Here is a 24,993-nt window from a genome sequence, read left to right as displayed (position 1 = left end):
CCATCGAGAGCTGGCTGCTTGTGTGCTCCTCCTACTAGCTAGACCAGGTAACACTCGGCAAGCTGCTGTGTCACATAATTACTGTGTGGCCACTAGCATCTCAAGGGTAGGCCGTTTTGATAACTGTTTCTTACCTTACACCTCCAAGCTTTGGAACTCTCTACCTACTCACGTCTTTTCCAATAACCATGACTTTTTTTCACTTCCTCCAAAATTCGTAAATACTTTCCCTTGTCTATTCTTTTCCCCTTCATTACCCTCTTCATATCTCAATTGCGGCATAGGAACATGACATCACCACCATCACCTAGCATGGGAACACCACACCCACCACTATGCAGGTAATCTCATCATCCAGCAGGTCAACACACCACCATCTAGCATAGGATGATATCATCACCATCCGACACAAGTCATCACACAATCATTACACCACCATCCAGAGTAGGGGTAACAAATTACCACTCAGCACTGGGTCATAACACTACCAACCGACACACGTCATCACACCACCAACCAACACACGTCATCACACCACCAACCAACACACTTCATTGCACCACCAACCAACACACGTCATCACACCACCAACCAACACACGTCATTACACCACCATTCAACACGGGTCATCACACCACCAACCAACACACGTCATTACACCACCATTCAACACGGGTCATCACATCACTACGTAGTCTACATGGTACGAGTCTCATGGTACGAGTGAGGTTGTACTTCGATGATTTGGAAATTGGTTGTTTGACCTTAAACAAAGAATTGTGATTAATGATCAAGCCTCAGAATAGTTAGACGTAACAAGTGCTGTGTCACAAGAATCAGTACCAGTTTTCTTTCTTCATCTAAATTAATGATACAGATGATGAGCTGCATCATAAGATATCGAAAGTCGAGAACTGGGCAACAGATCTACAACAGAAACTGAACGTCTGCGGCTTCAAAATGACATAAACAAATGGACGGACTGGGCGCACAGGTGGTTAAATGAATTCTAATATAGATATGTCGTAAATTCTACTATCGTTAGTTAAAATGAAAAGGCAGACTATATAATAATTTTTCTGTTGAGTTACAAAGGGCAAAAAAGGAAAAAAAAAAAGAAAAAAAGACGTGGGTGTAATTATCTCTGGTGATATAAAGCCAAGTAATGCACAAAAACAGCAAAATAAGCGAACAAAATTCTTGGATTCATTGGCAGGGCTTTCGAACTGAAGGTTAGTGAAATTATCCTCACTCTATACAGGTCACTGTTGCGTCACCGTCTTGAATACTGTATTCATTGTGTCACCCTGTTTAAGGAAAGACACAGAATGCTGGGAGTACAGAGACGAGCTACCACGATGATTCCTGGACTTGGAAGCAAATCCTGTGAGAGCCGAATACATGACTTAAATTCACTTGAAAAAAAAAGAAGGTTAAGAGCTGATCTAAAACAGGTATTCAAAATTCTCAATGACTTCGATAATCTTGATCTTAAAATGCTACTTCAGGATAAACTTGTCTGATTCCACTTCTGGTAATGGATACAAACTCGCAGGCAAGCGTTTTACCGTGAATGAGCCATAGTAGTTCTTCTTCAACAGGATTGTTAACATTATTATATAAACATTATATTATACTCAATCGCCGTCTCCCGTGTTAGCGAGGTAGCGCAAGGAAACAGACGAGGAATGGCCTAGCCCACCTACACACACATGTATATACATAAATGCCCACACAAGCACACAAACATACATGTACATTTCAAAGTATACATACATAGACATATACATATATACACATGTATATATTCATACTTGCTAATTTCAACCTCTCTCTCTCTCTCCAGCGAGGTAACGCCAGGAAAAGACAAAAAGGTCACATTCGTTCGCACTCAGTCTCTAGCTGTCCACACTCTGTCTCTAGCTGTCATGTGTAATGCACCGAAACCACAGCTCCTTTTCCACATCCAGGTCCCACAAAATTTTCCATGGTTTACCCTACACGATTCACATGCCTTGTTTCAATCCACTGACAGCACGTCGACCCAGGTATACCACATCGTTCCAATTCACTCTATTCCTTGCACTCCTTTCACCTTCCTGCATGTTCAGGCCCCGATCGCTCAAAATCTTTTTCACTCCATCCCTCCACCTCCAATTTTGGTCTCCTTGTTCCCTCTATCTGACACAATATCCTCTTTGTCAGTCTTTCCTCACTCACTAAGTAAAATAGCTAAAACCAGTACCAGAAATACATGTAAGCAAAGACTTGGCAAGTACTTTGCTTTGAATCACGACTGACATTAGTTGCGCTTACTCACCTATTTGAAAAGTTTCCAAGCTTTTTCTCTTTGAAAAATCTGTATGTCTTGCTACTCCTACCACACTAATCCACGAGTTTCTGTTCGCTTCCAGTGTCTCAAACAGCCTCAAAAGGACCCAGTGGTCTGTTGCTATTTGTGTTCCTTTGTATAAATCACTATCTTTCATGGTGTATTATACCATCATCCATCCTAGCACATCATATCACCATCCAGCCCGGCACATCACACCACAACCCAACCAAGGCCTGGCACATCACATCACACCAGCCAGCAAATTACATCATTACAAAGCTTGTCATATCTCCACCTATCAACACCACAACCAAGGCCTGGCACATCACATCCCACTAGCCAGCAAATTACATCATTACAAAGCTTGTCATATCTCCACCTATCAAATCTCAACCTAGGGAGGCATATCAAATTACCATACAGGTTTTCACATCATATTACCTTTCAGCTTGACACACCACATTTCCGTCCATCACATTACCACCTATCCAGAACGCATCACACCGACACCCAGTCTGGCACATCACCTCAACATCCATCCTGGTAGCAACATCCATCATATTACATCCCACCATTCGCATATGTGCACATCAAAAGTGCCTTTTATCCTCACACCAAACAAGATAGTTGGCAGATCACAGTAACGTCCATCCTGAAACCTCAATCCGTCCCTCCAAAGCACAGCCTCACTCATCACATCTCCGACACACACTGGCACGTCACACCATAACAATGAGCAGTCTGGCATACGACACCAAACAGCGATACATGACATGACTAATGTAGTGTCATTAGCAACGATGCCATCAATTTTCGAGCGTTTGGTGGCGACATCAGTCACAGGTCGCCACACCTGACTACTGTGATCATCGCATTAAGCCAGTGACACTAACCTCAGACTGACTTAAAGCAGAGAAGTAAGGCAGCCACTCTCAAACTTAACGACAGAAGGCACGTCTGCACAGACGTGGTGACGACATCAGCCTGGTGGCGATGCCCACACAATCACTCAATTGACGCCTTACGGTGTGGCTGACCCTCACTGCTTCAGATCCCCAGCATCACTGAGGGTAAAACAGTCAAGGTGTCGACTTAACTTAGACCACAATGCCAGCTGGTGCGAGAAACGTCATAGCAATGTGCCTCCTGAGTCAAGGATCCCTTTCGGGCTGCTGCACCGTCAGTAGAGGTCCACCATGTAACACCAGGCTTTCCTCCCCTTTTGGCAAGGCCCTGTGGTGCCTTGTCTTCCATAGCTCCTTTAGTAGAACTCCCGTGGCTTATCATCTCCACCCGTCTCTAGAAGCAGCTGGAACTATGGAACTTACAGCTTAGCCCTTGCGCAGCTCAAAACACAAATGGCAACTGCCCACCGACTCGGGACATCAGCTCGCCTCTCCCTTCCGCAGATGCATCACGACAGCCACGCACTTATCTTACGGGACGCCTGTCTAACCTCCTACATCTACGCCTGCATTACGAGACTCCTACCAAGGCTGCCACCATCATCTTACCTCTCCTTCTTACTATAATCCTGCACCTCCAATAACATCTTGCCGTGAGCTACAACACCCATGTCCATTACTTAATAAAACATTGTTATTGTTATTACTCGCATTTTCATACCAGTCTCATAGTCCTATACCAAGCACCAAAGACGTCAGACACACAACACGAGCAACCCGTGCAACTGCACAGCCTGAACATCAGTCTTTTAGAGTCTGGAGAACCACATCCAAAGATCTGACCCATCACATCACTACTGAGTTTGGCACATCAATACCGTCGCTGAGAGCATCACACACCACAGACTGGCACATTTCATCCCTAAACTATCAAATCACACCACCAGCAACGTAGCAGCTCGTCGCACTACACTACAAAACCATCCAAGTTACCTCATCAACACAATGCCTGGAACATGACACCACATACTCTAACACGTAATACCAGTGCGGTACCCAATGCGTTTTATTTCTTTTCACCATGCACTATATATATATATATATATATATATATATATATATATATATATATATATATATATATATATATATATATATATATCCTTGCCTGAACCAGGTATTCATTATATCGACCAACCCCTAAGGGTGGATGAAGAGCTGGGTTGACTGAGGTCCGACTGCCGCAACCAGGATTCGAACCAATGCGCTTGACCCTAGGCGGCCCGTGAATGCGTCACGGTTAGGAACACTATCCTCTACACCACGGATGATATATAATTACAATACGCTTTCCTATATAATGTCGATTCCTTTGTCACCACACTAGTATATCACATTACCACACATTACCCTAGCAGTTTTCTGTAGGGGAACATTACACTTGTCTTACAACATTATGTCTTACACCATACTACTATGCACCCAAGCACATCACGAAACAGCGCAGCCTGGCAAATCACACCAACACTCACAATACCATATGCCACCCGTCACAACACATCACAAAGCCTCGCCCACCAAAAACACTATTCATGACATCACACAGCCTAGTGCTTCACAAAGCCTGGCATATCTCGCCAACATCATATGCTAGAACACAACACAACCAGGTCCATGACGACTACCTGCACCTTACATTCCCTCACGCCTCGCGAATCCTCACTATGATATAGCCAAACACATCACATGAACGCATCACACACTATCAAAAAGTCTTGATTTATCACAGTACCAGTCAACCTGGAACATCACACCATAACCCACCCTAACAGTTACGACCAACACCTTCCCTAGCATATGACATTATGATCCATCCAATGACATCACTCCTACACCCAATGTCACAATACAGGTTCCAACCGGATACATCACACCACAAACCAACTAAGCACTTCAAACCATCATCCATCCGAACACATGACATCATATCCCAACCTAGCCCATTACACACGACCTGCTACACTGTCTCTACGTTCGTCCTATCCTCGTTCTTATCCAGAAACTAAAAGCTTACCACATTCTTGTACTTAACTGTTTTTAGGAAAAGAATTCTTCCATCCTAAATGAATAAACTCTCAGTACCCCGTTAACTTTTATCCTCAACATTAAAATGTACCTTTACTCACTTCTTGATGAGCCCAATGCATGCTGTAACAGTACCAAGACGGCATGAGATCCGGAAGACGGCAAAGCAGATCTTATCAGAGACTCTCAAACACTCACCAGACACGAGGTGCTATGCAAGTTAGCGCTGGCTAATATCACTCCTGATCTTGTGATTACGTCAGTATGGACGTACTACCCAACGTTCTATCAAACAATAGTTTCCTTCAGCAGTTAACATATTAAGTCTTCGCCGGGTTTTTCTGTTAGATAAGTGCTCGTCGTGCTTAACAGCAGCATATTTGTGGATTCCCGTAACTGAAAGACGGGACGATACATTCTGAACCTGCGAGCTGCTAGCATTTCCACGAGGACCCATGTTTACGTTAGACAAGGACGAATTCGTCACGTTGCCTCTCAAAACACCCCTCTCTTGCTTTATTTCTTCGTTATTTTGACCCATTTCGTATAGTTTATTAAGTCTTACATACCATAAACATGTGTCGTACCAAACGAATATTAAGCAAACTAGCGTCTCATTACTGATTCATCAAATGGCTCACATCAATTCATTACTGTGATCTGTAAAAGTTAGTGTTTCATAATATATTGCGGACCGATGACCCAGATCAGATTCCAAAGCTGATGGGAGGATACATTCATCGTGGCTGGTAATACTATCCCGCACTGTTTAACGAGTACAGTATTAGAATATACTTATTTTTCACACTAGTCTGATTGTCAAAGTTGATCAGTTCTAAATAATGCCAGAGACTGCCCCAGGAGGAAGATTGACAAAGGCAAAAAGAGTTACTCTAAACCTAAACCGATGCCCCGATCTCTCTCTCACTGTAATAACAAGCTTTTACTTGATTATTACTTCAAGATGCTGCTGATTGAAAAATAAAGATATAAGTAATAACATGAAAAATCACTGAAAACAAACAACACATTTGACAAACAGACTGACTAACAAAAACATTACATACTAAGCGTTAATACGTAATTCATGGACAGTGATAGGAACACACAATGTAAGAGAAACACAACATGGGAATATCACCAATAAAATCATCTATAGAATGCAACTGCCCTCCTGTCCCAAAATATAACTACTACATGGATCACGCCTCACAGTTATAATCCAGTATGTTTGGCTATACATCACTGACATATGTATTCAGAACTCCCTTTGGCGTTGATACTGAAAATGGATACCCACTGACTTTCTTGGTTATCCTCTAAAAACTGAGTAACATTTAGTATTTCATGACTGAGAAGGTAGTCTTAAATGAAGCACATGAGATGACGAGATTTAGGGAGATTAGAAGAGGATGGCACATATGCGGAGGAAATGTCGAAGGAGATACAATAATGGTTGCATATATGGTGCTTCTGACTCGATAACAAAATCCCTGTTGACTACCAGCTGGAGGTGGTGAAGACCTAGATGTACAGAGCCTTAGGTAAGCAATATAACTCGTCACATAACAAGCCAGGGCGGAGTAGGAACATACCTCACTCGTTTCCTGAAGACGGAGAACACGTAACGCACATGTCTACTTCCAAGCACAGAATCGAGGGACCAGCTCTTCCTCTTTCTTATAACAGCTTCAGTGTGGAATGCTTTACCTAATATTTATTTCTCCTCGGCTTTTGCCAACAAGCCCGACCTCAGGATAAAAAGAAACAAGCAAAATCCCAATTCTTTGTGGAAAAATGAAAGCACGTGCCTGCTTCCTTAATAGAACGATGTGATTAATATTTTTTCTGTCCCATCTCTATCCGGCATGAGTCTTCGTCTACCATTTCCCAGTACACTGGACGAACAAAGCGCACGGTGTTGTATAGTTCCTCTCAGGCACGAAGCGTAAGCGATTTGCATATCAAACATATGCGGTTTCAGTCTGTCTACATTAAGCAAACTCAAGAAAAGACGGGCCTGGATAAATCAAGATTAATAAGTGTATTGTTATATCAGGTGTCCTAGCTTCTCATCTGGCTGGAGTCCACAAAGTATAGATCAGGAATTTTTAGAAATTTCTAGACATCTTTCTTTTGCTGTTCTCATTCATATATATATATATATATATATATATATATATATATATATATATATATATATATATATATATATATATATATATATATATCCCCTGGGGATAGGGGATTAAGAATACTTCCCACGTATTCCCTGCGTGTCGTAGAAGGCGACTAAAAGGGGAGGGAGCGGGGGGCTGGAAATCCTCCCCTCTCGTTTTTTTTTTTTTTTTTTTTAATTTTCCAAAAGAAGGAACAGAGAATTGGGCCAGGTGAGGGTATTCCCTCAAAGGCCCAGTCCTCTGTTCTTAATGCTACCTCGCTAATGCGGGAAATGGCGAATAGTTTAAAAGAAAAAGATATATATATATATATATATATATATATATATATATATATATATATATATATATATATATATATATATATATATATATATATATATATAAAGTCTTTGTTTTTCCAGTACTGACGAGCAGAATAAAGAGTCAAATGAGTGAGAGTCAGGTGCGAGAGCAGGGTCGTCACAGAAGCAGGATGTCTCAGTTACAAGCTGGCCTGTAGATCAAGGAGTCACATGCAGGGACACACACACATCCAGTTCATCAATGAAGCAGGAGTTCTCAACTGCATAACCTCGGATCGTAACAACAATGAGCAACGTTCTGATTACGGCGTTAACGGGTTCCCATACATTGTTCTAAGCTTTGAGTGTACGTATTGTCCAAACCTTGATCAATGAAACAAAGTATCTTTAATGCAATGTGTCATGGTAATGGGAGAGCTCATGTTGGCATTAAAGGTGTGTTCTTTCTAACTGTTCCCTCGAGCGGAATTCGAGATGGACATAAAACAAGGTTGGTCCTGACCTCACAGCAAAAATGGCTGATTATCGATTCTGGTTTTCTAGTACCTTCAGAAATCTCCTCCAGAAAGAACGAAATGGTAATGATTTCCTTAACTTAATAATACTACAATCTACGAGCGCTGCGTACACAAGTTAAACGAAGTATTTGGAGAGGTCTGCAACACCTGCAAGCAAACATCAGAGTAAACAAGTTCTGTATCGAGTTCTGTCATGAAATTTTCTAAGTCTAGCATCAGAACATGCAACATATTTCGAAACCATTATGTGAAATCTTTTATATTTACAGCACTCTTAATTCCTTGATAATAAAAAATAGTAAAAAATCAAATGGACAGCGAATTAAAACGAAAACGCTGGAAATACCCAATCAACGTGTAGGGGACGGGTCACAGTGAATATTTCCTTGGTATGACTGTGATGGAACAGAAAGGGATATAAATATTAGGGGAAAACAAGCTCAGTAAGGGAGGTATAGTAAGGAAGCATGAACCGTGGCTGAGTTTAAGGTTTCAAGATTATAAACAGTAAGATCTAAGTATGATTAACGATAATGGTGTTGAATACAGATGTCACAATGTATAGTAATATGTGCTTACGATACACGATAATCATATGTAAAATTACGTTAGGAATCAGTTAAGTAACATGATTTTAAGTATCAACTTTGACATAAAAAGTAAAGAAAGGTAAATCAAAACCGTAAATACTTAGCTCTAAGCAGGTAGGCCGTCGTAGTTGCTAGGAATCAACTATTTTCAAAGCGATACAACAAGAAAAGCAAATGTGGCAAAAAAAAATATATGAAAAAATAATTGAACATTACCGAAACTAAAGTTTGTCCGGAAGGAACGGACGTAGCTTTGTGGGAAGGAGCAGCGCGTCGGGGATATTGATGAGGGAACATTGACCACCATACTTACTTATATGGATCATCTACACACTGGCATTATACAGACAGCCTGGCAATAACGTCACTGTGCCTCGTCAAACACGTAAATTTGGCTCCATTGTGACGTCAGGTATGTCTAATAGCCTGACACAAACGGACACAACACACCATACGTCTATCATCCTATTTGTTACAGATTTCAACACAACACAGGCATCAGTGTGACGCAAGTGACACAATAGCTCTAAACTTTAGCTCTTCCGAACATGACGGTGTTTCGCGATGTGTTTCGACAACATGAGATCATCTTTTCTTTAGTAACTTGCCAAGGTGATATATCCAGCTTCAATAGAGTTTTGGAATAATTCGATTAATCTCGATTCTTTGCGAGTGCTGCTAAACCTTTCGTAATATCCAAGAACGCAGTAAATACGAAACAAAAAAAAGTGCAAGGTAAAGAATGTCTATTCATGGATGTTTCCAGGCGTTGCCTACACCAATTTGGATGTCGTATTTCATATTCACCGAGAAGAGATTAAAAGGAACTGGACACATTAGAATACGTTCACATGATTAAAGAAAACATCCATAAGGTTAACAAAAACGGATAATAATATATCAAAACAATTATACATCATAACATCATACAGTTGGAAGGGAGAGCAATCAACTGATTAATCACACTTAAGGCTTTCACCACCTCTTCTCTCTTCACCAAACCACTTTCCATGACTCTCTCATCCCTGACCACCAGACCTAAAGACCCTACACCTGCCAACCTACCACCTAATACATTCAATATTTCATTTCACTTCATCACTACCGTTATCACTTCCCCTTTCGTCCCCTTTACCGATGTTTCTATTTGGTCTCTTGTTTTTCACACAATATCAACCTACTTCCAAAACATTATATTTTCCCTATAGTTTACTGATACTCGCCAACCCCAGCTCTCATTTGCCCTCTTTTTCAACTCCTGCACCTTCCTCTTGACCTCCTGCCGCTTTCTTTTATACATCCCCTAATCATTTCCACTCCTTCCCTATAAGTACCGCCCAAACGCCTCTCTTTTTTCATTTACTAGCTTCTTTACTTCTTCATCCCATCACTCACTATCCTTTCTGATCTGCCCACCTCCTACCTTTCGCATGTCACATGCTTTTATCGCACACGCCAAAATTGGTTCCCTAAATACCTCCAATTCCTTATCCACTTCCCTTACTCTCATCTTTTGACATTCTACTCCTTTGGTATTTCTTCACACAAGTTTCTTTTCCAAGATTACTTACTCTCACCACTCTCTTCTCATCGGCATCGTTTCCTGTTTCCCGAAAACCTTTAAAAATATTCACCCTTGCCTTCACAAGATAGTGATCAGACATCCAACTAGATGCCCATCTTAGCACATTTACATCCAAAAGTCTCTCTTTTACGCGCCTGTCAATTAATGTGTATCCCAATAATGACTGCTGACCATGTCTCCAACTTACACACGTATAACTGTCTCCCATTTTAACCAGGTATTTCCAATCACCAGTCCTTTTTCAGCGCACAACCCCACAACTGTTCACTAATTCCACTGATAATACTGAATACCCCATGCCCTTTAATTATACCCTAAACTGCCACATTACTCACCTTTGCATTCAACTCACCTATTACTAATATCCGATCTCTTACATTAAAACCGCTGACACACTAACTCGACTGCTTCCAAATCACTTGCCTCTCATGGTCTTTCTTCTCATGGCCAGGTGCATAAACACTAATAACCACCCATCTCTCGCCATCCACTGTCATTTTTACCCACATCAGTCTAGAATTTACTTTCTTACGTTCTTCCACACACTTCCTCAACTCTTGTTTCAGCTGTAATGCTACTCATACTTTAGCTGTTCTCCGCTCACTAACTCCTGACTTTACTATTAACACATTTCCAAACTATTCTTCAACTTTACCTTTGAGCTCTGTTTCTCTCAGAGCCAGAACATCCAGGATTCTTCCCTCAAACTTAATACCTATTACCCGTCTCTTCTCACCTTCGTTATATCCACACACATTTACACACCCCAGCTCGAGCCTTCGAGGAGGGTAAGCACTCTCTGCTTGGCTCCTTTTGCTCCCTCTTCTAGAAAATGGAAAACAAGAAGGGGTGAGTGGTTTTCCAGCACCCGCCCCCTTCCCGCGCTCCCTTTAGTCGTCTTTACGACATACAGGGGTACGAAGGCAAAATTCTCATATATATATATATATATATATATATATATATATATATATATATATATATATATATATATATATATATATATATATATATATATATAAAATATGAGAATCAATAAAGAAAATTTAAGCCATATCTTTTGGTAGGGAAAGGAAAAACCTGCCTATCATCATCGAACTTCCTTAACTTAAACTACCATATGAGCAAGTTTCAGGACACTAAAGACAGCCAAGACAAAGTCAATCAAGTCCAGCAACAATTCTCTGCTTTTATAACATAAACAAACTACAAGGTAAGAGACCCAGCCTTCGTAACAACGCGATTAAACCACTGTTTAATAAGACTTAGTTTCATCCCAGTAATGAAAAACAAACAACAGAGATGATACGTCTACGACAAGTAATTGGGAGTTATCAACAAACAAATCAAGATATAATAGTCATTTTATAACAACAACCGAAGATCCAGAAACTTATGCAGAACTAATCCAAATTAACCAGTACATCAAACGTAAAACTTCAGTGCCGAGGATGGCAACTAATTAGCTCAATGATAAGACAGAATAAAATCTTAACACACTGGAAAAAAAAATACGATACTAAAAGAAGCGGCGGGCGATCAAGGACGGCTCAGTGTTACTACTTAGGAGCCTCACGATAAATGAGAGTGAATAAGCTATGTTTGTACTATCTCATGATACCAACGGAATATATATATATATATATATATATATATATATATATATATATATATATATATATATATATACATATATATATATATATATATACACATATATGGTGTGAGGTGGTTTGATCGGGTTAGTTTTGAAAGGGTAAGAGAGAGAGGTGGTAATGAAATGAACGTGGTTGAGAGAGCTGAAGAGGGTGTGCTGAAATGGTTTGGACATATAGAGTAAAAGAGTTAGGAAATATTGATAAAGAGGATATGTGTCAGAATTGGAGGGAACAAGGGGAACGGGGAGACCAAACTGGGGCTGGAGGGATGGCGTGGAAAAAGATTTTGAGTGATCGGGGCCAAACCATGCAGGAGAGTGAATGATGTGCATGGGAGAGAGAGTGAATTGGAACGAATTAGTATACCGGGGTCGACGTACTGTAAATGGACTGAACCAGGGCATGTGAAGCGTCTGGGGTAAACCATGGAAAGGTCTGTGGGTCTGATTGTGGATGGGGAGCTGTGGTTAAGGCGCATTAAACATGACAGCTAGAAAATGGACGTGAGTGAATGCGGCCTTTCTTCGTCTCTTCCTGGTGCCATCTTGCTAACGCGTGAAACGACGATCAAGTATGTAAGTCTATTATATATATATATATATATATATATATATATATATATATATATATATATATATATATATATATATATATATATATATACATATATAATGACTTGTGTACGTATGCCCATATACAAAGTAGCAACGGACTGGTGGATATAATCATATGTGGCTGACGTTTCGGTATAAACCATCACCACCAAACCCAGGATCATAAGCAAGTCCACTGACTTACAAACTATGTAGTACACGACACAAACAAGTCAGGATGATTAAAAGTCAACACCACTGTTTTGCGTGGGTATCATTTCATTTTTCTTTTTTTTTTTCATCACTCTCCTGACATATTTTCAGTATGCACTTATTACTGTCGATGGAGATCTATCATCCACTCCGCCTGACGATATATATAATCAAGGATCAGGAACTAACCTGCGCCACTTGCACATTCACAGGCTGGGTGAAGGGCCCTGGCAAGTGCCGAGTTCATCAAGAGTGACGACCGTATTTACATAACGGAGTAAACCACCAAAATTGGACGTCAACCAGTAAAAAATATTTAGTAATAAAAAGGCAAATCTATGCTTTATTTTAGGATGGCAAATCAATACTAAACAAAAGTATGAATATAATCGGTAACAAAGTGCAGTCTTATCAAACTGGTAGACGCAGATGAAAGTAGCAAATCTATTCGAAAATTTTTTGAATTCGTGGCTTACAGAATTAAAGATGATTACTTAAGCACGATGCTAAACATCTATTTCAAAAACTGCTCCACATTTAGACACTTAGACCCAAGGACGCATTTTAAGAAACCTTATGAAACAAAATCTATACTACGCTAAATAGGCTGATAACCGGTTCTATGTTACATACGAGTACAAACATAACCTGGCAATTCTTTGTCAAATATGAGTACCCAGTAAATATAACCTAAGGTTTGTACCAGTCAGTCACACTCATAACTCACACATACACCCGGAGCTGTATTTACAGAGTAAATACGAGGAGGCGGTGGAATCACATAAATGTTTCAAGTGACCCATAATAACGATTCCATATGTATAGTTCCGCGTCACAGCTGTTGCTGGCATGAGATGGGAGGCAGAGGCTGTCAGGGATTCAAATGGCTATGATTCACGAGCCCATTCTGATCTAACGACCAATCAATGATCATAAATAACGACTTTCAAGTTTCATCAACCACTCTTTACGTAAACCGCTGTACAAGACTCAACTTACGCTGATATACCAAGGAAAATTGATATGATAAGAAAAAAGTTTTTAAATTCTCCTACGTACAGTGTTACAGAACTTTACATACCTCTGAACTCTGTGGACGAATGGGAATTAGGATGTTAATGTATCCACCATTATCAGCGTATGTCTGCCGTTCTTATCGTACTTCAAGAGAGCATAAAACTATTTTGAGAGGAATCTCTGTATGAGCTTGTTTTTACCTAACGTAATTTTCCCTTGTCATTTTATTACTGTAGAGTTTATTGGCAATTTGGTTTCTTCTCCAACAAAGGCTTTCCAATCGTTCGGTTCACCGATATTTAGTTGGTGGGCTGAGGATGCTTCATTTACTGTCCTACAATGGTTTCGTAAGAAAAAAAAATCTGAAAACCTACACTGGGCATTCACTAAACAGCACTTTCTCATAGCATTACACACTGGCGTGTGGGCAGCGAGGGAGGCCAGTATGGCAACATGATCTGTGTTCAAACTGTTCACTGTTGAACAGAGAGAGAGTCGTTCAGACAATTCTTCCATTTCATTGAGTTTTGATAAAATCCTTAGATAGTCTCACTACTCGATTCTCGAATGCTAATATAAGTCTGAGCAACCTCATACCAGTGGTGGTCTGTACATAACTGCAGAACGAATCGTTAAAGACCCCCCCTTAACATGATGATACCTGTGGCAAACGGATTAACGGCACGAGGGGAGAGAAAACGGGCAATGTATCTGGATATTCCATCAGTGGATTTTATATAACGATTAAATGGGGGAAAAAAATAGATGAATCTCAAAAATATCATTAAAAAAAAACCCGCTAGGTGTGATGCTAAATACGGATACTGAGTCATTTAAAATTACATATTCATAGGAACAGCAAAATTGCCCTCGCTTTTGAGAATCAACAGAGATATGCTGTCTGTTCAGAAGCACGTTCAATGTATCATTACGAATTCTAGAAACTTAATCACGGCAGGAACTTTCATGTTAAGTTAAACAATTGCATATTTCTGGAAATACGTGACAGTGCATAGTTGATGGTCTATTTCCAAAACGATGCGAAAATGATGGAATAGTGAAATAGAGAAATGCCTATTGTCTAAAAAAGTAGCACATAAACTAAAGAGACGATTAACGAACGAGTAAAATATGTAAATTTGTTATAGAAAGTAAAAGACTGTTACGACAAAGTAAATGTCAGTACGGAGCGTACATCGCCGATACTAGCAAAATGAACCGTAAGACGTCTTTTAATCATGTCAGAAGCCAAAGTCATTATCCAGTCAAGTGATCCAATACATTAGGAAAACACTGACTTGGAATGAACACAACGAAGCCATTGAAAAAATCTTAAAAGATTTTTCTTTTTCTTTACGTTGGAGTCTCCAGTTACGGACAAAAGTCCATATCAAGGCCAGTCCTTAAAGAGGTTAATAAAATGAAAAAAGAAGAGAAATGAAAAAATATTTACGAATTTGGAAGTGAAGACACAAGGCTTTTTTAAAAAAAATGCCAGACTACAGTAACCGGGAAAGACATGAAAGGGTAAGAATTCCAAAGCTTTGAGTGTAGGGAAATAAACTATGATCAAAACGATTGAAGACACAACTCATGTCCTGAATCTAGTTTCACTAATAAGAGAGGAGAAAGCTCTGCAACAGATAGACATAAAAGATACATATACATCATCAAATAAACTGTGAAAGCTCTGCAACATACTGACATAACAGTCAGATATACACTATCAGATAAACGGAATACAAGTAAACAAAACGGCAGGCCGTGATAGGTTTTATTCAATGACAATTAAAAACGAAAAATGAGATAGTTCAGCTCTTTGAATAAGCCACTTGCTACGGGGAAAGTTTAAGGGAATGGAAATTTGCTAAGTAAGACATATTACAAAAAGGTATCGAGTTACTGTCCGGAAATAATCGTCCAATTAGCTTAACGCCTCTGGTTGGAAAGTTTATGGAAACTATCATTCGGGAGATAAATGCAAACCATTCGAAGAACATTATTCTATAAACGATTCTCATCATGGTTTTCAATGAAATACACCAAATTTGACAAATCTGGTTGATTTTTTTTATAATATAATCAAGATGTAAGATGAAAATAGATTAATTCATGAGATCTACTTAATTTTCAAAATGCATTTGAGAAAGTTCCACATTAAAGGTTACCAGCAAAATTTAAGGCCCTTGGTATGGATGGAGTTGTACTTCGGTAGTTAGAAAGTGGGCTGACTGGTTGTAACCAAAGAGTAGTGATTAACGGTCAAACCTTAGGACTGGATGTAATAAATGAAGTGCCACAAAGATAAGTCTTGAGACCGGTTTGATTTCTTATATATACCAATGATACTGATAAAGAACTGCAATGTGATATGAAGTCTGCACCTTCAAAGTACCATGACTGGGCTTATAGCTGGCAAATGGATTCTAATTAGGGCTAAGTTTTACATTCATGTAATAAAAACAAAAAGATATGCTGTAGTATGAATCTGTAGAACTACAAAATGTAAATGAGGAAAAAGACTTGGGCCTAGTAATCTTTGATGACTAAAGCCAAGTAAGCAGTGAAAATAAAAAGGACGAACAAAATTCTTGGATTCATAAGTAGGACTTTCGAATTTATATGTAATTTCTAAATCTATTACTATGATCTTACTTAAGGCTCTAAAAACAGAATACACACAAATATGAAAAAAAGCCGCATTTCTTCATATTCATTCTTTAGCTGTCATTGATAATGAAACGAAACCAAAGTTCCCTTGCCACAACCCAATATTTCGAAAATAGCTAAGTCTGCTCCTAAGAAATTGGGAGTCCTGTTTAGATGATGTAATTTCTTTTCTTCCGAACACTTGCTCTGTTTCAACAAAGCATTTATCCGTCCTTGTATGGAATACTGCTCTCACATATGGAGTGGTTTTAGGCCTACATCCTCACTTGACAGAGTTGAATCGAAAGCGTCCCGACATACAGACTCTCAAAGGTTTACTTCAAAACTTCCCGCTTGCCCTTTGCAGCTGCGTCACATGATTGTGTGATGGCAAGTCAAGGGTGGGCCCTTTTGATAACTGTTTCTTTTCCTGACACCTCTAAGCTTTGGAACACTCTACCCCCTCATATCTTTCCCAATAACTATGACCCGGGACATTTTTCTGTTCCCTTTCTATATTTTAGTTAAGGCCCGGCATCGATGTAGGTTTCTTTCTTACCCTGACTGGAGCCTCCAGCGTTAAAAAAGATCCCCCACAGACCTTTTCATTGTTTGCCTCGGCCACTTCACATACCCTGGTTCAGTCTATTGACAGCACGTGGATCCCTGTATGTCACATCATTCCAATTCACTTAACCAATGCACGCCTTTCACCCTCCTGGATGTTCAGTACCCGATCACTAAAAATGTTTTTCATGAATGCCTTCCATCTCCCAATCAGTCTCCCTCTTTTCATTGTTCCCTCCACTTCTGCAACATATATCCTCTTTGCAAATCTCTCCTCACTAATTCTCTCCACAATGTCCATACCAATTCAGCACACCCTCTTCAGCTCTCTAGACCACATTCTTTTATTACCTTACCTCTCTCGTACCCTTTCATTACTTACTCGATCAAACTACCTCACACCACAAACTATCCTTAAACATTTCCTTTCCAACACCACTCTCCTTCGCACATCCTTATCTATCGCCCAAGCTTTGCCTCCATTTAACATTATAGAGACTACTTTACACACAAACATATCCATTTTCCTCCTCCCAGATAACGAACTCTCTTTCCACACTTTTCTCAACGCTCACAGAACCTTCGCCACTTCATCCACCCAATAACTCACTTCCGCTTCCATGGTTCTATTCCCAAGTCTTACAGCGTGATAAAGGGTGCAAATATACGTATACACAATCCATACAGCAAGAAATAGGTCGAAGGAATCTGTGTGCAGGGGACTTGAGAGTTGACGTCGTCTCTAACCCTTTTGCCAGAAATCCACACTGAGAGAATTGTAAAGGAGACAAATTGTCTACTGGCAAATACTAAAATTGCCTTTTAAGTTCAAAGGCAGGGAAACGTTTAGCAAACTATTCATTAAACACATCAAGCCAGATCTAGAATATGCGTCTTAAGTTGTCACTACAGTTAAAAAAACACAAAGAACTGACAGATAAGGTCCAGGAGAAGGCCACAAAGATAAGAAAACTTGCCCACCATAGAAGTCTTGAGGGGTTGAGATCACAACTTCCATATTCTAAAATTATTTCGGTGAAGTCAAAGTTGAGCCTCTTCAAAAATTGCAAAGATGGTACAGATAGAGGATATAACAAGAAATTAGCAAGAAACGCGCCAGAAGAGGTCTACATTAGTACTTTTATAGCATCAGAGTAGTGGATTAATAGAACACGTTACCTGATGAAAGTGAAAGCTGATACTATACAAAACTTTATAAGGGTTTATGACTCAAGAGAAAGTTCAACTAGGGCCCCACGAGTGTTAACCTCTCCCTGTAAAGTACAAATAGGTAATCACAAACACACACACACACACTACAAGGGAATAAGAGAATGTTTCGAAAGGAAGTGAATAGTGTGACTAGCGAAGAGAACAAAGAGAAGGGGAGACCAAATTAGAGATGGAAGGATGGCGTGAAAAGATTTTGAGTACTCGTGTCCTGAACATGCAAGAGGGTATAAGGCGTGCACGGGATAGAGTGAAGTGGGGCGATGTGGTTTACAGGGGGCGACCTGCTGTCAGTGAACTGAACCAGGGCATATGAAGAAACTGGGGTAAACCACGGAAAGGTCTGTGTGGCCTGGTTGTGGATAGGGAGCTGTGGTTTCGATGCATTACATATGAAAGCTAGCGAATGGATGTGAACGAGTGAGGCCTTTACTTCGTCTGTACCTGACGTTATCTCGCTAACGCAACAAACAAGGAACAAGTATGAAATAATATAACATAACATGTTTGTGATTATTGCTGTGTGCTATGGGAAGAGAGTTTTACACCTGTGAAAGCTGCAGCAATGCACATGATAATGATAACCTATACAGTGATGTATGTTGCACAAACCACATTACTTACTTCTTTACAGAACTTGAAGAAACAGACCATCGCCAAGCTCCGCCACAAAATTGTCGTGTCGTGTCATCGGTTGTTGGTGGTAGAAATTAATTTCTCGCCTTCCCTGGAAGAATTGCTGAATTACAATCAGTTTATGGTGTGATTAACGAGTGGTCTTTTTGACCATTCACACCAAATAAGCCACTACTTTTATCTATATATTTTATTTTTCAAATATATACATCTTGGTACTTCTTCTACACCATGAACGTGCTAGTTTAAAACGAAACTTGTTGAAAGTGTCGTATAATCAGTTTCCGTTAAATATTCTCTTTTGTACATAAAAAATCATCAGGATGATTTTTCAAACGATACCGTAAAGATATCACCTTTCCTACATCAAAGCAAATGAAATTTGCTTGGATGCACGAGAAGTTTAATACATGAAAGGAAAAAAGTTCAAAGTTCCGACATGTAGCAATATTACTTCAAACAATAGAGAAATCAGGTTAACTTTACTGAAGGAAGTGTGAAATTCTCACCTTCCTGTACTGCAGAGAATGTTTCCTGTCTACATCAGCAGGAATGTGTTGCCTCTCAAATTCTAAGTGATATGAGCTCACGGACCTATCTCTACTTTAGTTTTCTTTTTAACACCGAACGTTAGGTATAAACTAGGCAATACAAGTTGATCCAAGCTTTAACGAGCAGTTTCATGAACAATAAACTAACGCAAGCGCTACACCAGAAGTCAACTTAACAACCACCGGGATGGTGAAACTGCCAGAGTCGTCTCACAGGAGGTACATACCTGCATTACTGCTCCTCGCAATCTGTCTCTTCATCTCGTTCTGGAATTACGCTCTGTTGTAAGTTTCTGTTCATATTGTTCTAAAATTACACCGAGAGAAACTGTAACCATCATTCTTGTATTAGGCCTCGTCTCAGTTCATTTATTCATGTTGTTCGTATAGTTAAGAGCGGAGGTGAATGCCAGGCAAGAGTGTGTGTTCTCCCAAGGCTGGGCTGGTAGTGGTGTGGTCAGAGTAAACATGGTTCACAGTGGGCCGCACTGACAATGACAGACTGGTGCCCTTATTCTGTCACACGCTCAGTGCGCAGGTTGGGTTGCAAACTGAACAGGACGAAAGTTTTACCCTGACAATCACGCGAAACAAAAGTGGAAAACTCAGCACTATTATTATGATGTGCCAAGCGGAATACTCGTATTAGTGGTTTTTCATGACCTACGTTTAGAGCGATGATGATGACTAAATTTTCATACACAGCGGAAACGTTAAACGCTGCTTTCCTTAACGAGACACCGCGTTGTGTTCTGCCTCACATTCAGTCGCGTAAATAAACATCAACGGACACAGACGGACGCGACCTAGACTGCTACCATCCTACATTTAGTACGACAATGACGGTCGGATGAAAACGAAGAGTTAAGGAGATTTTTAAGCCTTCGACACATAATTGGACAAAATCATTTTCCAAATTTTTTTCTTTGTTATATTTGGGTTAATATATCCAAGTTTCCTCGTTGATTTTATTTTCTCATTACTGACAATCAAAGCAAGGTGGATTTTTCCACACTTTCGAAGCATCATAAAGAATTACACACATATCTAATGACGGCATTAGCACAAAGTTCTTACATCAGATCAGACCAAGCCGTAAACAAATGCTACCCATGTTTACACTCGGGAAAATAACAGTATTTTCTCTATTTAGGAACACGAGCTTGTTGCCTACCCTGTTAATGTTCAGATCCTCAAAAACACATACACACACCCCGCGGTACAATACCCATCAGCCAGGGAGGAGAAACATACTTTAGAAAATGTTCAAGATAAAAACCTTGGGATGTGAGAATGCTCACGAAGAAGCTACACCCACACAGAGTCGATGGACCAGTTAGCATCTCATCAGTTGTGGTGAGAGTACGAGGAGACCCTTACCACACCACTGGTGCAATTTTTTCATATCTGCCTCGGCTAGGGCAGTGGTCCATCAGAAATGTAGAAATCCAACGCAATATCAATATTTACTTAAGGTGACAAAAGAAGGTGTCCTGAAGTGCAGACAATCATCACTAACGAGAAAGACCCAAGAGATGTGAAAGAAAATCACAGATAAAATTTCTGGCTGGCACATGATACCCTAGTGGCAGCCATGAATTTAGAAAAAAAAGTCTTTGGCTAGCGACTTTGTTGGCTATCTATAAAAAGGCAAGTAACATCATAGAAAAGAGGGACGAGTGGGTAGATTATAATGTTCTTGGGCTGCCAGAAGGCTTTTGATACTGTCAACCCACAGCAAACTGATGATAAAGCAAGATATCCGAGTTAAGGTCAAAGGAGAGCTCCACAAGTGGACTGACAAGTGGCTAGCTGGGATAAATAGGAACTCATGTCAGGGGAGCCCTCTCAAGCTGGGCGATGAGACAATTTGGAGTCTCTCAGGGCTGTGCTACGGCCCTCCCTGTTTCTGATTACATAAACAACTTGCCAAACGAATGTGTTTGCTAGTGGAGCTAAAATCATAAAAAAATAACAAGCCACAGGGACAGCGGAATAATCCAGATTTAAACATGATGAAACAGTGGTTGGACATAGGGTTAACGAATTTTAATCCTGCAAAATGCAAAGATGGGAAGGGCTTAAACAAACAAGACTGATATATCGGGGAAAACAAGTAAAAGAAGTCATGCTGCACAAGAAATCGAGGGCCTGACATTATGACGAACATGTTACCACATTTTGTGAGAAGAATCGTGGAGGCAAACTATATTTTGGTCATCGTAAAAACTGCTCCTACGTGCACGGACTGTGAGATGTTTAAGAATAACGACATACATATAAGCTAAGATGAAATATTACGCAACGGTTTGGTGTCAATCCTTGGAATCCACAACTGGAAAGGGTCTAAAGAAATGCAAGAAGAATTAGATGAGAAGACAATAGGGAAGCCCTCGATCCGCTCTCTTTAAAAGAGTGAAGCATAATCACATATAATTCCTAAGAGGAATGACGACGTTAACAGTGAACAGTTCTTCGAGCACACACCTAGACGTTAGGGAAGAGATGGTGCGGGAGATACGTGAGAGAAGCTTACCCTTCACCGGTTGAGTTATGGACATATGGCACAGGCTAAGTGAAGAGGATGGAAATGAAAAAGAATTCGTTTAAAGAAAGAGAGGAAGTAACTACGACTAACAGCGGAAAACCCAGATTAATTATGCAAGGATAAGAAAATGAACCCCAGTAATGTAAAACTTCTGCATATGCACAAACAGGTAATAATAACATCCCTGTTCCTAATCGGTGAACCATATACTCCAGGTCTCTAGCAACTGGATGACAGCGTTTTTGTCTCTGAGATGACCCAACCCTATGAATGACACAAAGGACAAAACTCGTCTTCAGGCATGGGATGACAGACAATCCCTATCCATCACTACTGAACAAGGGACCTCCTACCCCGAGCCCGACAACCAGGACGACACAGTCTCCTTCACTTCACCAGTAAACGACGCATCAACCCCCTCTGCTGTGCAGATCACACTCCTCACCCGTAACCAGGAGACGACAACCTACCTCCCGCTGCACTGTGAACGAGACACACTACCTCGTCCCTGAGCAGTACAAGACCCGCTGCTACAGCAGGTGACGCCCCAGTAAGTACCACCACCATCCTCAATACTCACCACCTGCGACTGGTGGGTGAGGCAAGTTAATGTGTCTGTACACGGAGTGAACTGCCGTCCACTCATACATCTGCGTCTTCTTACCAATGTTTCATCCATGCAGAAGATACAGTTCACTTACAGCGCCACCGTACGAGCTTCAAACGATGTAATGTCAAAGGTGATAATGATTAATGTCAAAGTTTAAATCTAATTTACATCAAATCGACCCTTGCCTTTGATAATGTGGAGGACTGCCATATTCGGAGTTTTTCCCTCAAACATCATTAATACATTTTTATAAACCAAAAGATTATTCTCATGTGTTAATATTATTGTATGTGAAATACATTCTACATAAGGTCAGCGTATCACCTTTCAGAACCTTCCTAAAAAAACGTAAAAACCACATCATATTCTTTTTGCATGTTTACTAGAGCAGACCAGCATCACCAGATCCAAGCATGCTCGGCTCGGGCCTTAGTGAAGATGCCGATGGCTGCGTTACACAACTTGCATTGCCAGTACATTACTCAGTACGATTCTACTGATTGTGTTGAGTAAGAGGTTATAGTTATAGCCAGGTGTGTTATCTTTTAGGTGCTGATGAGCAGGATTCTTCAGGTAATATGGGGCAAGAATCCCGAAGCCAATGCTAGGTTGGATTTCTGTGTCGGAACTTTTGGCAAATAATTGATATGTTTCCATAATTCCGAGTAATTTTCTTAATGTAATGCCGTGCATGTTTATGAGAATGGATATTTTGCCTCATCACTATCCGGCCATCTTCAAAGCATGCATTGTAATCACTGAAAATAAGTTTCTTCAAAATCTCTCTCATCCAGTTATAATCATATCCACACGACCCAAGTAACTGGTTCCTCAGTGCCTGTTCCTAACAGTCCTTAGGACGACTCACCAGTTCTACTTCTGTTCTTCACCAGAGTCCTCTCCTCCTCCTCCTCCTCTCCTCTTTTGCTGCTCTCGCTACGCTTACAGCTGTATCTCACACACCCTTCACGACTCACACAGCTCCTCTCCTCTGCAACCCTCACTCGTACTTTCCCCACGCTCCTCAGGTGACCCAGAAACTTCTCGTATCACTATCAATTCTCATTAAATTTTACAATAAAATTCATACTGATGGCCATCCGTATCCAAAAGAGATGCGATGCTCAGTGGTGCTTCCCGCACGGTTCTTTGGCTAAATTATAAGCTGGACAACTAACACCACACTACTTCTACCCTTCAATAATTTCTCCCATGGATGAATACCTAAAACCGTTCCTTACACCTAAAATCATGATCAGCTGATTTAATGAACACAGGACTGGATAAAAAGCTTATCTATACAACGTGCTCGAATGTGAATGAAATGCTCTGGCATGTAAACAAGCCTCATTGGTGAGCCACTCCGGGTATGTCAACATCTGAAACACCCAAAATAGTTCTCAAAATATGCCGTCTCAGTTGTTAAGGTATATATGTATTAACTGCCGCGGACTAAACATCCCAACTTCACTGCTACACTTACCATGAGCTCAAGACGACTTATTCTAAGAGCTGAGAACATATACTGGGCCCTGAACTCGATAAACTAGATTAGGACTACACATATTACTAACTTTATACACTACGAACTTTATATAAGAGTTCTAGACTCTATGTGTACTTAAGAGCCCTGGGCTGTATATTACCAAGTTCTAGACCATATTTACGAAGAACAAGTAAAACTACGAAAGCAACAGATGACAATATCTATTCTTCGCTAGATTACAAGTAACTGGCCACAGTTCTTACATATAAATGCACTACCATAACTTTTGGCATACTTTAAGGCTATTTTTGGTGTTATCAGTGTGCGAAACCCCCAGCATTATCAAACATCCTGCCAACTTTCCCATTCACTAGAAATTTTCTAATCTCAGACTACAGTCACCATAAACAACTTACCTTGCTCTTAGAAATCAAAAATGTAAGCTATCAAATTTCTCCTGTTCTCTGTAGCATTCAGAACAGACTATTATTTTCAATACAATATGGCAGAAAAAGTAAGCTGTCCTCCCAAATGAAACATTCAAGTTCAAGTCCGAATGCTGGGTGGAGGTGGCTCGGTGTGAGCTATGTTACCATCACAGCTGGTCATGCGAGCTAACTCTTCGTCACATTCCTCCCCTTCCCCTCGAAGGCACCGATCAAGGGTAATGCTACCCAGAACAATAGTTGGCACACACTCACACACACACACACTCTTTTGATGGACTGAAGA

The 24,993-nt window shown here is 40.3% G+C and overlaps 1 protein-coding gene across 1 annotated transcript in view; it reads right to left on the bottom strand.

Annotated features, from left to right (window-relative positions):
- LOC139753727 (uncharacterized) overlaps positions 1–19,075 on the bottom strand; it is a 1,039,260-nt gene extending 1,020,185 nt beyond the window's left edge. Inside the window, exon 1 of the mRNA XM_071670490.1 lies at positions 19,055–19,075. The gene's annotated coding sequence lies outside the window, so the exon portion shown is untranslated. The remainder of the gene's footprint in view (positions 1–19,054) is intronic.
- Positions 19,076–24,993: the final 5,918 nt, after the last annotated feature.

Source organism: Panulirus ornatus, chromosome 15, assembly GCF_036320965.1.
Source record: "Panulirus ornatus isolate Po-2019 chromosome 15, ASM3632096v1, whole genome shotgun sequence".
Lineage (NCBI taxonomy): Eukaryota > Metazoa > Arthropoda > Malacostraca > Decapoda > Palinuridae > Panulirus > Panulirus ornatus.
This window is presented reverse-complemented; position numbering and strand designations above follow the sequence as displayed.